Source organism: Schistocerca americana, chromosome 6 (assembly GCF_021461395.2).
Source record: "Schistocerca americana isolate TAMUIC-IGC-003095 chromosome 6, iqSchAmer2.1, whole genome shotgun sequence".
NCBI lineage: Eukaryota > Metazoa > Arthropoda > Insecta > Orthoptera > Acrididae > Schistocerca > Schistocerca americana.
In genome coordinates, this window is record NC_060124.1 from 427,443,079 (window position 1) to 427,457,306 (window position 14,228).

Consider the following 14,228-nt stretch of genomic DNA (forward strand, 5'->3'; position numbering starts at 1 on the left):
GTTCGATGAACCCTCTGCCAGGAACTTAAGTGTGAATTGCAGATTAACCACGTAAATGTAGATGTAGAACTGGTCGTAGCTGTTAACGTGTGTATTTTACGGGACTGTTTTGCTTGAGTGATCGTTCCTCGCATATCCCTGAATATCGACCATTCCTCCTGAGTCACCCTGGGGGAACAGCTTCATGTCAGTGTTGCTCTGTCGTTTCAACAAACAAAATATTTCGTCGCATGTAGAATCATTTACACCGTATTTCACTGATAAAAGCGGCGTGAATATAGGTCGGAAACTGTGTTATAAGAATGTGTATCCAATCACTAACATACGAGAAGCGTTCAATAAGTAATGCAACACATATCTTTTCTGAGAGCAGGTTGGTTTTATTCAGGATTCTAATATGCCATGTTATTTCAACCTCTTTTGGGTACAAAACTCTATCTTTCAACATAATCTCCGTTCAATGCGACGACGTTACGCCACCTTACTGGGAAGGCCAGTTTGCCCGCATGGTACCACTCTACTGGTCTACGTCGGTGCCAAAGTTTTGCTGTATCAATAACCTTCCTTCCATCCACGTACTGCTTCCTTCATTGGGCCAATCAGCTGGAAGCTGGAAGACGCGGTATCTGGACTTATAACAGTACAGCCTCACCCAGAACTCATATGAAATGTCCGATAACACCTTTTTTTTAATAGGCATCCGGATAGTTATCAGACAATTCAGTGCTTGGCTAAGGCCTTGTACGTGTGTCTTTATATATATCATTCTGTCCTATCTGATAAAAAACTTTATATTCATTGCGAAAGCATATGGAATGTTCTGGAAGGACTTGCGCTGTCATAATTATCGGTGGATTGTTGTCACTGATAAATTTATGTACATATACTAAATTAAGTAACTAATCAAGAAATTGAAGTAATAAGTCCTTAGAAATAAATAACTAGAGACTGCAGAGATGTTAGTATGAAAAATCACTGCTTATAATTAACAAAATGGTAATCAAAAAATCTAGTAATAGAAGACCTCACTATCTTGAGAAACAACTTAAAAGTTATTAACAAGCGATGAATTTTCGTTTGTTATTTATTTTTATGTCTTCCTCTGTAATTAATATTCTTTGTAATTATATTTCGAATTAACTCTCCAATTGCTTATATCTCACAGTTTTCCAATTTCCAGAATTTGAGTCCATATTTGTGCATTTTATGTATGTAATCGGATAAAGCACGAGCTCTGTACTGCCATTGAATATTAGTAACCAAATCCAACCCGTAATTATTTACGTAACCAAAATAATACGAGACATTATTGTAATTAAAGTTCAGAATGATTTTCTGATGTAAAACTAAAGATATTACTATAAAAGATTGTCATTGAATTTTGTATTTTATACCTTATTCGGCTGTAAAATCAGTAACATCAGTTTCTTTACGTTTTGTAAATTTTAATTGTAACATCAAAATTTTACAACATTGATAATGCTTTATTTTGGAAGTTACTGTTAAAATTCTATATAAAGCAATGCAGAGATGCTGCGAGGAGTCAGTTTTTGAAGTTATTTTTGGAAGTCAAAGAGATCAATGAAGTCTGTCCGTGTTTTGTTTACATGACGAGTGTGCAGTTCGGATGTCAATTAATGTGAATAAATTTTGTGAAGCATGCAAAATTTCACATTCATTCATCAATGGACCAGGCAGAAGAAACATAAGTAACATTCAACATGAGCCGTTACAGACTGTAGAGCGGAAAAGGATGAACAGTCTAATGCAGTTGTGAGCTCCTCTCAGGTGCAGAGTTTTGTGTGAAACAATACGTTGTCACAGAGAAGGAGAAGTTCGTTTGTATTTTTGTGGTGACGAACACGTTGAAGCTACTTCTCCAATTTTCTGAGGGTAGCAACATACTTTTTATGGAAATATACATGCTTCGTATAATTTTTCCGCCAATGAAATTTAATTACTTATTTCCTGCATAAATACGGGTCGCTGGTCAGCGAGTCAACAAATTTTTCCACTGTCTTCGTAACTGATAGCGGACATAAAGCTGAGTCTCCAGAGGCAGTGGTAAACTAATCAGCTCTTGTATTTAACACAGAGAGCACAGGCATACTATCGTGTATAAGCGCAGGAGCACTGGTATTCACTTTGAACATACTTATCACAAGCTAGGAAAAAACCAATGGTTAAAAACATTCATGCTGTCTGGCCAGAAACTTACATATTCGGTCACTCACTTCACAGTTAACCGTAATACCGTGATGGAGGACAGCAAACAGAATGGTGCCTTCAGACTCCCAGAAGATCGTCGTCTTGGCTTTGTCAGCTGAGGCACCGTCTTTGAACTTTTCCTTCGGGGGAGAGGTGGTACGACGCTACTCCATACATTGCCGTTGTGTTTCCGCTTCGAAATGATGAACCTGTGTTTCACCCTCTGTGACGATGTTCGACAAAAATTGCCCCGATCAGCCTTGTAACGCGCAATACATTCCTCACATGGCGTCCTTCGATGCTCTTTATGGACTTCTGTTTGGCGGCGAAGACCCCAGCGGTCACGCACCTTTGAGTACCCCAGCTGGTGGATGAGAGTTTCAGCGACAAAGACGTCCAGTGGTGCAGCGAGGTGTTGGATTTCGATCCGTCGCTCACCTCGAATGAGAGTGTCCACACGCTCCAACATCGCAGGAGGCATAGCGGAGTGCGTCCAGCCGGCACGCGGGACACCTGACAGCTTTGTGCTACCCTGATTAGATGACGACAGATGCCTCGCCCAACGAGTCACCGTGCTTTCGTTCACTGCCAGCTCTGCCAGGCAGACACACGACACAGTGCAAGAACCTATGAATATTTCTGATGCTCTGGTTTTCCGCAAAAAAAAAACACTCATTCGTAGCTCTATGCTTGGAACGCACATGCGTCACAGACGCAATGCCGAAGGCTGCGTATGTCGACTGTAGTGGATGAAGCGGGGATATTCCACGACGTCCCTCAACAAATATCCTATTTTTCCAACCGAAATTGGCCGAGAAAAAAATGTGTTGCGTTACTTATTGAACGCCTCTCGTACATTTTTCTTTTATTTTGTTGTATTCAGTCTTGTCATTCTACAGAGTTTGGGCAGTTCTTAGCTTTGGCATGAAATACTGTTACCAGTCGATTCGTGTTCTAAAAGCTTCTGCTATTCTTATTATTACTGCCTGGGATGTTACAGCTCTGATGACATCGTCTTTTTAATTCGACGCTTGTGACATCTATCGCAGTTCTCTATGGGTCACCCAGATTTAACCTCGTCAGCTAGTCACGATAGACCGGAGCATAACGCGGTACTTAAACATGTTGTTCCACAACAACATCTTGCACATCATCCAACCTTTCAAGAATCTTAGAACTCACAGTACCATTAAGTGACTTGAACACAACATCGAGTAATTAAGTCACTCGAATACAACACTGAGGAATACTAAAGTAAATATGATACCGCAAGATGTTTGCGATCTTCCTTTGACAAGCCCCTCACAGCGATCAGCCTGCAGTACTGTAACGCAGTCTGCGTTCTCTTGCAGTCTCTTATCATGACGCGCACCGCTGTTCATGGCCAGTTCCCTAACGGCTGCCGCGCGGTGTAGCCGCGTTGTCTCGGGCGCCTTGTCACGGTTCGCGCGACTACCCCCGTCGGAGGTTCGAATCCTCCCTCGGACATGGGTGTGTGTGTCTTGTCCTTAGCGTAAGTTAGTTTAAGTTAGATTAAGTACTGTGTAAGCCTTGGGACCGATGACCTCAGCAGTTTGGTGCCATAGGAACTTACCACGAATTTCCAAAATTTCCATTCCCTAACGACTTACATGATGCACTTCCTTGATAAAACCGCCGAGAATGCCTCCATGTGACTATCTGTATTTCTGCGTCGCCAAGAAGGCTACAGCTTTAGAACAGGTCCGTTTGTAAAGTGAAGGCCTTTAAGCACCCTGCTCAAGTGTCACGTGTCCTCAGGAACTCGGCGGCGTCTGTCAGCTGTCAGTCAGCCTTTAAATGGGACATCCCTTTCATAGCGAAGTACAACATGTGTAAACCCTACCTGTCTGCCTTCTGTCGCTTTTGGGATAGTCTTCAATAACAAGGTGTAGCTTAATTGGAATCCTTTTGTTCAGAGGGTTGGGCTGCGAAGTATTATATTTGTTTAAGATAACAGTTTGTATTTTTAACAAAACGTCCAAAGCGGGTTTGAAGGTAACTAAAAGTCTCACGTTTCATTCTGGTGCCATTTCTATCTTCTTTTCTCAATTAAACCCTTCTCAAAATTTAAAACCTTCCTTCAGTATAAGGACCAGTTTCCTTCAAATTCCTTCGGTGAGATGTTAATTGACGTGAAGAGTTTTGTCATTTCACTTCGTTGTGTTGAAAACTTAAATTGGCTGTCCACAAATTCGATATTTGCCGTACCACGATGTGCTGTTGAGACAACTGCATAAGTATTGAGTACTGACATAGCCTACTTTGGGTAAGTTAGTGAAGATCTGTATAGTAGCGGTTGACGTGTTGACAGACGAAAATCGTTTGGATTTCACTCAAGCAGAACACAAGAAAATTGTGTCAAATTTTCCTACACACGAGACATATCAGAACTTAGTTCAGTCGTCTGTAGCAGTTACACAGCACCATACATGTGTATAAATGGGTGGATGGATGAAATAGTTTTAACACGAACCAGGAAATACTTTAGTTACCTTGACTTGCAACGATTCCTGATATTTGTTTTAGAAACTTTGACTCATTAATAATTAATGAAAGTTAGCTTCCAAATCGTATACGCGCGACTCAGAAGTACTACCAAAACAAAAACCAGACAACGCTGTCAACCTTTATCGATAAGTGTAATATTTCTGACGACAGCCTACTTATGTGCTCAATCTCTGCATATACAGACTGATGTCGCCTCTTAGCGTCCGTTTGAATGTGCAGGCTAATCTCAGGAACTGCTGTAGGGATTTTGATCTGGTTTTGGCTAATAGATCTACTGATTCACGAAGGAGGTTTCTGTATAAAATTCATAAATATTTCGTACAAATTGAATTACGATGAAAACTAGCCAATGCGGCCTACTGAATATCCGCCATAACCCGAGAGAGCAGCAGTGCCTTGCATTACTAAGAAATGCAAGTAAAGGGTAGCTTGTATGATAGTTTTGTGGTAGAAAAGTTGTAGGATCCGTATCCCAGTCGGGTCAATTTTTTCACTCCACCTTTTAACTTAACATTCATCTCTCAATGATGTGGAAATTCTCCAGAAACGGAACGTGGCTCGCATTCCACGTTCCACTGTAGTGTCCATTTCTCGGTTTCACAGCTGGCTGACAAAGTGGCATCCAGTTGATTGGAATCACTTCACAACAACTCCACAGTGAAAAAACATGCGAGTACGAAACCTATAATTTTCAGTTGGAGCACTAAGAACTATAAGGGCCAAAGTCTCGAAAAGTTTTGAAAAGAATATATGTTTGTGAAAATCAGATTTCTATACAAAATAACAGTCTCATACATCTGACTTGTTTTTCACCCAGGTCTCAACGTTCTATATTTACTATGAAAAAAATAATCTGCGATGTTATGAAATATTAATTAGTATTTCGGATAATATTTGTTATTGATGTTAATTCACAAAATTTCAATATATTGGCTAGTGATGTAGTGTCTTTTGACAGTTGTTAAGTTCGTAATTAGTGTGCAACTAGCATCAGAACAAAGACCAGATGCTAAAGGCACCACACACGATTATATCTCTTCCAGCACCTCATGGTCCTCCTAATCTTCATTTTCTTTAAGCACATTCTGTGGCTTGAGATTCAGATAAAACTGCCAGTATACCTCAAATCACGAAGTACAACTACCATGTACATCATGTAGACACTAATTATGCGGCCAATCCTAGATAACAATTGAGCAAAGCAGAGCAACAAAATTATTCTTTGTGGTTTGGGTTGAATATCGGAGAAATCGGTGAGACAGCATTACGTGAATGATCATATGTACATGTGGGACTAAAGATGTACATAAGAATGGTTCACCGTAAGATCACATAGATGTCAGGAGTATGCACAACTGCTAGAACCTCAAATTCGATGACGGTGTTCTTTAAGCCCTTATGGTTCTCAGCACTTCAATTATTTACGCAAGAGTAAACCGCAGTATGGGGTGCAGCTTTGTATCGTTATTACAAAGAACATTTTATATGAGCGGAGCAAGTGACTCAACTTTAAGCTTTCCTTCTTTCCTTAAACATAGATGCGAACACGATTCTCTGCGTGTTGGGCCCAAACATATTGTTGGCCCTATTAAAGGTCATAAAGATATGGGAACGATCTTCTTGAATGGAATTCAGAAATTTCTTGCGGATGAATACTTCTGTATATGTTTGAGGGTCACATTTTGAATTACGACGAAAATTTCAGACTCTCAGATTACCAATTCACACTCTTGATTCACTGCCAATTCTTCGAACAATGGGCGGTGATTTATTCAACTTTGAAGTATCGTAATTTATATGACCTATAACGAAAGGATTACTTCGTCATTATCATGCTGTGATATGAGACTTAAAATTGCAAATAATCAAATATTTTAATCAAGTTTCCCTACAATCGTTTGAGGAAAATTACCTAGCGAATAAAAATGGGAATCAAAAATATATGGTGTTTTCTTTTTCTATGCTTCAAGTAAAACGTTTCCCAATTAAGTGCTTCAGCAGTTTGTGTAGTTTATGTACAGAACGTTATTTCAGCAGCACAGCATATGAATCAACTTTCAGCTTTCTACATTCCTTGAATCAACCCACATGTGGTCACGATTCTTTGCGTGGCACAGCGAAGAAGTCTGCCATAAAGAATCAACGACAAAGAATTGCGGCAATAAGACTCAATAATGCATCACATGTATGAGTTAAACATGTAGATCATCCGTGTTTTTTCTGATTTTTTTTCATTTGTGCTCTTCAGCCAGCCTTCGACACATACTGAATCGCTCACACACACACACACACACACACACACACACACACACACACAAACATGACTCGCATACAATATTTACATTGACTTGTAGATAATAGAGTTCAGCTATCAGTGGTCCTTTTTAAATTTTATTGGCAGATCTAGATTTCAGCTAGGAGCTAGCCATTCTCAATGCACTATAATTTTTGATCAATGCACGTAATGCCTGTTGGTCCGGCTTCATCCACAGTTCATTGAATACTGTAATACTACACGTACGTGTAAGGCAAAGGTAGACGCACTGACCAGGTTTCATTTTAATGAACCTCATACATTAACTGTAATAGTGTAAAATTATTTTCAGATTTTAATTTTCAATTATCACTGAGCATTGCACATTTTGTACTGCCGAATTATGTTTAGCTTCTGTTTGTTTGTAATCGCATAAATTCATTATCTGATTTAAATATTTTTGATTATTACTGTTTTTACTCTTGAGGTTACGCAATCACCTTTAATTTACTCGCCACCGTCTCTTGCATTTGACTTCTTTGACAATGCATTAACTTGTCACTAAATTTTTGTTGTGGGGTCGGCTATCCAGCTGATTGATTCAAAATTAAAAACATTTTCATGAAATTTTGTAGACTGAAATTTTATGTGCTTATTAAATGGTCAACTGTATACAGGGTGATTATAGTTAAAGTTAAATTTTAGAAACGTTGTAGAAATACGATCACTGGTCAGAATGGCGTCAAATTTAAACGGAATATCATCGGAGAAGGAGGAAAACGTATGACAGAAAAAATAGTGTGAAAATTGGTCAATAGAGGATGCTGTTTTTTTGGTCATCAGTCTACTGACTGGTTTGATGCGGCCCGCCACGAATTCCTTTCCTGTGCTAACCTCTTCATCTCAGAGTAGCACTTGCAACCTACGTCCTCAATTATTTGCTTGACGTATTCCAATCTCTGTCTTCCTCTACAGTTTTTGCCCTCTACAGCTCCCTCTAGTACCATGCAAGTCATTCCCTCATGTCTTAGCAGGTGTCCTATCATCCTGTCCCTTCTCCTTATCAGTGTTTTCCACATATTCCTTTCCTCTCCGATTCTGCGTAGAACCTCCTCATTCCTTACCTTATCAGTCCACCTAATTTTCAACATTCGTCTATAGCACCACATCTCAAATGCTTCGATTCTCTTCTGTTCCGGTTTTCCCACAGTCCATGTTTCACTACCATACAATGCTGTACTCCAGACATACATCCTCAGAAATTTCTTCCTCAAATTAAGGCCGGTATTTGATATTAGTAGACTTCTCTTGGCCAGAAATGCCTTTTTCGCCATAGCGAGTCTGCTTTTGATGTCCTCTTTGCTCCGTCCGTCATTGGTTATTTTATTGCCTAGGTAGCAGAATTCCTTAACTTCATTGACTTCGTCACCATCAATCCTGATGTTAAGTTTCTCGCTGTTCTCATTTCTACTACTTCTCATTACCTTCGTCTTTCTCCGATTTACTCTCAAACCATACTGTGTACTCATTAGACTGTTCATTCCGTTCAGCAGATCATTTAATTCTTCTTCACTTTCACCCAGGATAGCAATGTCATCAGCGAATCGTATCATTGATATCCTTTTACCTTGTATTTTAATTCCACTCCTGAACCTTTCTTTTATTTCCATCATTGCTTCCTCGATCTACAGATTGAAGAGTAGGGGCGAAAGGCTACAGCCTTGTCTTACACCCTTCTTAATACGAGCACTTCGTTCTTGATCGTCCACTCTTATTATTCCCTCTTGGTTGTTGTAGATATTGTATATGACCTGCCTCTCCCTATAGCTTACCCCTACTTTTTTCAGAATCTCGAACAGCTTGCACCATTTTATATTGTCGAACGCTTTTTCCAGGTCGACAAATCCTATGAAAGTGTCATGATTTTTCTTTAGCCTTGCTTCCATTATTAGCCGCAACGTCAGAATTGCCTCTCTCGTCCCTTTACTTTTCCTAAAGCCAAACTGATCGTCACCTAGCGCGTGCTGTATGTGTCATAATACGTAAATGAAACACTTGTCATGCGCACGACCCATTGAAGATGGTATAAACACGCCGGGTACACGGCTTTCCTCCTTTCGCGTCTGCGACGTTCGCCATGAGTGTCTCAGTGCAGGATCGCTCCCTGCTTCTAAAGCTGTATTACAAGAATTATGACTGTGCACATGTCGCTCTGCAGAAGTTCCAGACACCGAAGGGTTTGAAAAAGGCGTTGGTCCGATGACTGCCGTGGGTCTGGAGAAAATGATTCGGAAATTCGAAAAGACGGGTCCTTTTGGTGTGCAACCTGGTAGAGGGAGGAAACGAATTGATTCGACATCAGTGGAAGCAGTGGCCACAGCAGTGCAGGAGGAGATGAATGGTGGTGTGCAAACGTGCAGTGCACGGAGAATTGCCCGAATATTGGACATACCCGTGAGCACGGTGCGTAAAATCCTACGAAACATCCTTCTTTGCTAACCATTCAAAATTATTCATGTGCACAAGTTGCTTCCTGTTGACCTGTCAGCAAGAGAGACCTTTGCTTCAGAATTTCTTGCTCGCGCTGAAGTGGACAATGATTGGCCGTGCAAGATTTTGTGGACAAAAAAATGGTTCAAATGGCTCTGAGCACTATGGGACTTAACTTCTAAGGTCATCAGTCCCCTAGAACTTAGAACTACTTAAACCTAACTAATCTAAGGACGTCACACACATCCATGCCCGCTGCAGGATTCGAACCTGCCACCGTAGCGGTCGCGCGGTTCCAGAGTGAAGCGCCTGGAACCGCTCGGCCATCCCGGCCGGCTTTTGTGGACAGGTGAAGTCCACTTCCATCTCACAGGATATGTCAATACACAGAACTGTCGAATATGGGCAACGGAAAACCCACACACAAATCAACCAGTACCACTTCATCCTGAAAAGGGCACTGTGTGGTGCGGGTTTACGGCATCATTTATCATAGGACCATATTTTTTCGAAGAGACAGGTGCTTCTGGTCCTGTTACCTGTACCGCCACTGGTAAGCGCTATGAGTGTCTTTTGCGCAACCAGCTCTCCAACAGCGTGGATGTGTGAATGGGATCTTTTTTATGAAGATGGCGCACGTCCGCACACAGCAAATCCAATTACGCAGCTGCTGAAGCACCATTTCGTAAATGCTAGAATTATCATCCGCCATTTCCCTACAGCCTGGCCGTCCCGATCACCTGATCTTAATCCGTGTGACTTCTGGCTGTGGTGCTATCCGAAATGTGTTGTGTTCAGCGTTGCGACTGCAAACTTAGCTGCATTGGAGGCATGCATTGCGCAACACATTCTGAATGTGACCCCCGGAAACACTTCGATTAATTGTTGAACATGCTGTTTCTCGATTTCAACTTGTTGCAGAAAACGGTGCACGGCATATTGAACATGTTTTGGGCCAATCACACGGAAATTACGAGGGTGAGTCAAATGAAAACCTTAAATTTGCAATAACAAATCGAAATTTCGCGCCGTTATCCTGTAAGTTGGTAAGCGTGCTACAAACAGCGTGCAGAATGGCCTGTAGGTGCCAGCATAGTGCAGATGCATACATACCGTCGCAGTATCAGTATAAAGATGGCCGCCCCACTTGCGACGTGCACCAGGGAAGAAGAGTGTTCTGTTATTCGGTTTCTGCTCAGTAAAGGTGTGAAACCTATTGAAATTCATCGACGAATGAAGGTTCATTACGGTGATGCATGTTTGTCACAGCAGCAAGTCTACGAATGGAGTGACTTCAGTGGAAGATGCTCCTCGTCCAGGTCAGGCACAACGAGTTGTGACTCCACAGAACATTGCAGCAATTGAAGCCATAGTGAAGGAAAACTGCCGAGTGACACTGAATGACATTGCAGCATGTTTACAGATTAGTCATGGGTCAGCACACCACATTGTGCTTGATGTGCTCCAGTTTCACAAAGTGCACGAATCGTTACTGGGGACGAAACCTGGGTTCACTTCCACCAACACTTGCAACAATCACGGACCTGCATTTTGAGTGTCTTCCTCATCCAACATACTCACCTGACCTTGCCCCAAATGATTTCCATATGTTTGGAGCACTCAAAGACGCAATGGGAGGAAAGAAGTTCCGTTCTGATGAAGAGGTACGCCATGCTGTGCATGAGTGGTTGCGCGGAGTACCAAAAGAATTTTTTCTAAAGGAATTTACGCACTTTGTAAACGCTGGGGAACTTGCATTGATCGTGGGGGAGATTATGGTGAAAAATGATACAGCTTTGTACCACTTCTGCACAATAAATAATATTTTAAAAAATATTTAAGGTTTTCATTTGACTCACCGTCGTAATAATACACTTTGATTTTGAATCATGCTTCTTATGCGGTTTTTGGCCTAAGGACAATTAAAAACCGGTTTTTCCCATCCGATATGATATGACCTTGCTGTGGTGGGTGGGCTTACGAAACTAACAGTATCATACCTGTACACCAATGCAAACTGACTAGTACAGTTTAACGCCAGACTTACACCTTAGGCTTTGTTGTATGATTCATTTGTCATTTGTAGTCAGCCACTATTAAATTATGATGCTTACAGCGCGACCTATTGCTACATTTTGTAACTATTTATTATTCTTCTGACATACAGTTTCCTCCATCTCTGATAATATTCCGTTGCAATCTGACGTAATTCTGACCAATGGTGTTATTTCTACAGTGGTTTGAAAGTATAACTTCATTATAATCACCCTGTATTTGTTTACTCATATCTCAACCTAGTTCCGCCAGTCCCACTACAACTACTACATCGTGTGCTTTGAATCGTGCATCCCTTCTACATCATGTACTTTCAGATGTGGTAGAAGAAACACGATGCTTGTGTCATCACCCTCGGAGGTTCGAGTCCTTCCTCGGGCATGGGTGCGTGTGTTGTCCTTAGCGTAAGTTAGTCTAAGTTAGATTAAGTAGTGTGCAAGCCTAGGGACCGATGACCTCAGCAGTTTGATCCCATAGGAATTCACACACATCTGAACATTTTGCTTGTGTCAACAAGACAGGACATGATGAGTAAAGCTGACTAACCACATTTTCTGCCTATCGAAACAAATCGGAATTTGTTCGCTCTGTAGAAGACCCACTAAGACATTGCTGCACCGTAAAAGACGTTGCCAGCATAATAGTCCTCGCGCTTGTTCAACAATTTCTTTTTTTTGGACACACAAAGTAAGACTGGCATGCACCAGAAAAAAACAGAAGACTTTGAACGACTGGAGATAGGACATTCATATTCACAGGACACGTACATTAGCATGTTTGTAGAAATGATTAGCATTTCGGTGACCTCGGTTGAGTGTGTGTCCTGTTGCATAGTAGGCACAGTGTCCGCCATGGGCCCTAATAACTTTTTCCACGCGTGATGGCATCGTTGCGTATAAGGCGCTAATGACATCCTATGGTACAGCCTTACATGCTGCATTCTCATGGTTCCAAAGTTCATTTACAGTGGTTGGCAGTGTGTCACAGCACTGCAACCGTCGTTTCACAACACCCTAAACATTTTCAATTGGCGACAGGTCTGGTGATCTGGCAGGCGACCGCAAAAGGCTGACATCCTGTGATACCAAGAAGGCATGAGTTGGCGGAGCAGCTTGTGGTCGTGCATTATCTTACTGAAAAATGCCGTAATAAACGGCAACGGGCTGTCACCCCTGACAGTGTACGACGTGTTACACTTTTCCACTGACACACCAGAGCGGAGGAGGACGCAGATAAGCCCTGCATTGCCGTTCGGATGAGGTGTCGAGGGGGCAGGGGGGGGGGGGGGTTAAAGGTGATGCGATCTTACCAAGAAATTCACAGTGCCGTAGACACTGGCGAGCAGATTGATGCCGTATTCCTGGACTTCAGGAAGGCATTTGATACGGTTCCGCACTTACGTTTAGTGAAAAAAATACGAGCTTACGGAATATCGGACCAGGTTTGTGATTGGATTCAGGATTTCCTAGAAGAAAGAACACAACATGTCATTCTTAACGGTTCAAAATCTGCAGATGTAGAGGTAATTTCGGGAGTACCGCAGGGAAGCGTGATAGGACCTTTATTGTTTACAATATACATAAATGACTTAGTTGACAACATCGGTAGCTCCGTGAGGCTATTTGCAGATGACACGGTTGTCTACAAGAAAGTAGCAACATCAGAAGACTCGTACGTACTCCAGGAGGACCTGCAGAGGATTAATGCATGGTGCGACAGCTGGCAGCTTTCCCTAAACGTAGATAAATGTAATATAATGCGCATACATAGGGGCAGAAATCCATTCCAGTACGATTATGCCATAGGTGGTAAATCATTGGAAGCGGTAACGACCGTAAAATACTTAGGAGTTACTATCCGGAGCGATCTGAAGTGGAATGATCACATAAAACAAATAGTGGGAAAAGCAGGCGCCAGGTTGAGATTCATAGGAAGAATTCTAAGAAAATGTGACTCATCGACGAAAGAAGTAGCTTACAAAACGCTTGTTCGTCCGATTCTTGAGTACTGCTCATCAGTATGGGACCCTTACCAGGTTGGATTAATAGAAGAGATAGACATGATCCAGCGAAAAGCAGCGCGATTCGTCATGGGGACATTTAGTCAGCGCGAGAGCGTTACGGAGATGCTGAACAAGCTCCAGTGGCGGACACTTCAAGAAAGGCGTTACGCAATACAGAGAGGTTTATTATCGAAATTACGAGAGAGCACATTCAGGGAAGAGATGGGCAACATATTACTACCGCCCACATATATCTCGCGTAATGATCACAACGAAAAGATCCGAGAAATTAGAGCAAATACGGAGACTTACAAGCAGTCGTTCTTTCCACGCACAATTCGTGAATGGAACAGGGAAGGGGGGATCAGATAGTGGTACAATAAGTACCCTCCGCCACACACCGTAAGGTGGCTCGCGGAGTATAGATGTAGATGTAGATGTAGATGTAGATCTGACCCATCTCGTCGTGTTCTACGACCTTCCGTGAACCAATCAGCACAAACCCCTTGCACTGCCGAAACACTTCGTCTCACAAGTGTAGCAATTTTCGGGATGGAAGTTTCACATTCTCTCATGCCAATAATGCGCCCTCTTTCAAACTCGCTGATTTGACGGTGTTCGCGCATACGTCTGCGAGGCATCCTGCACATCTGCTCACGTCACACTGATCCATTACTTTCGGTTTATAGC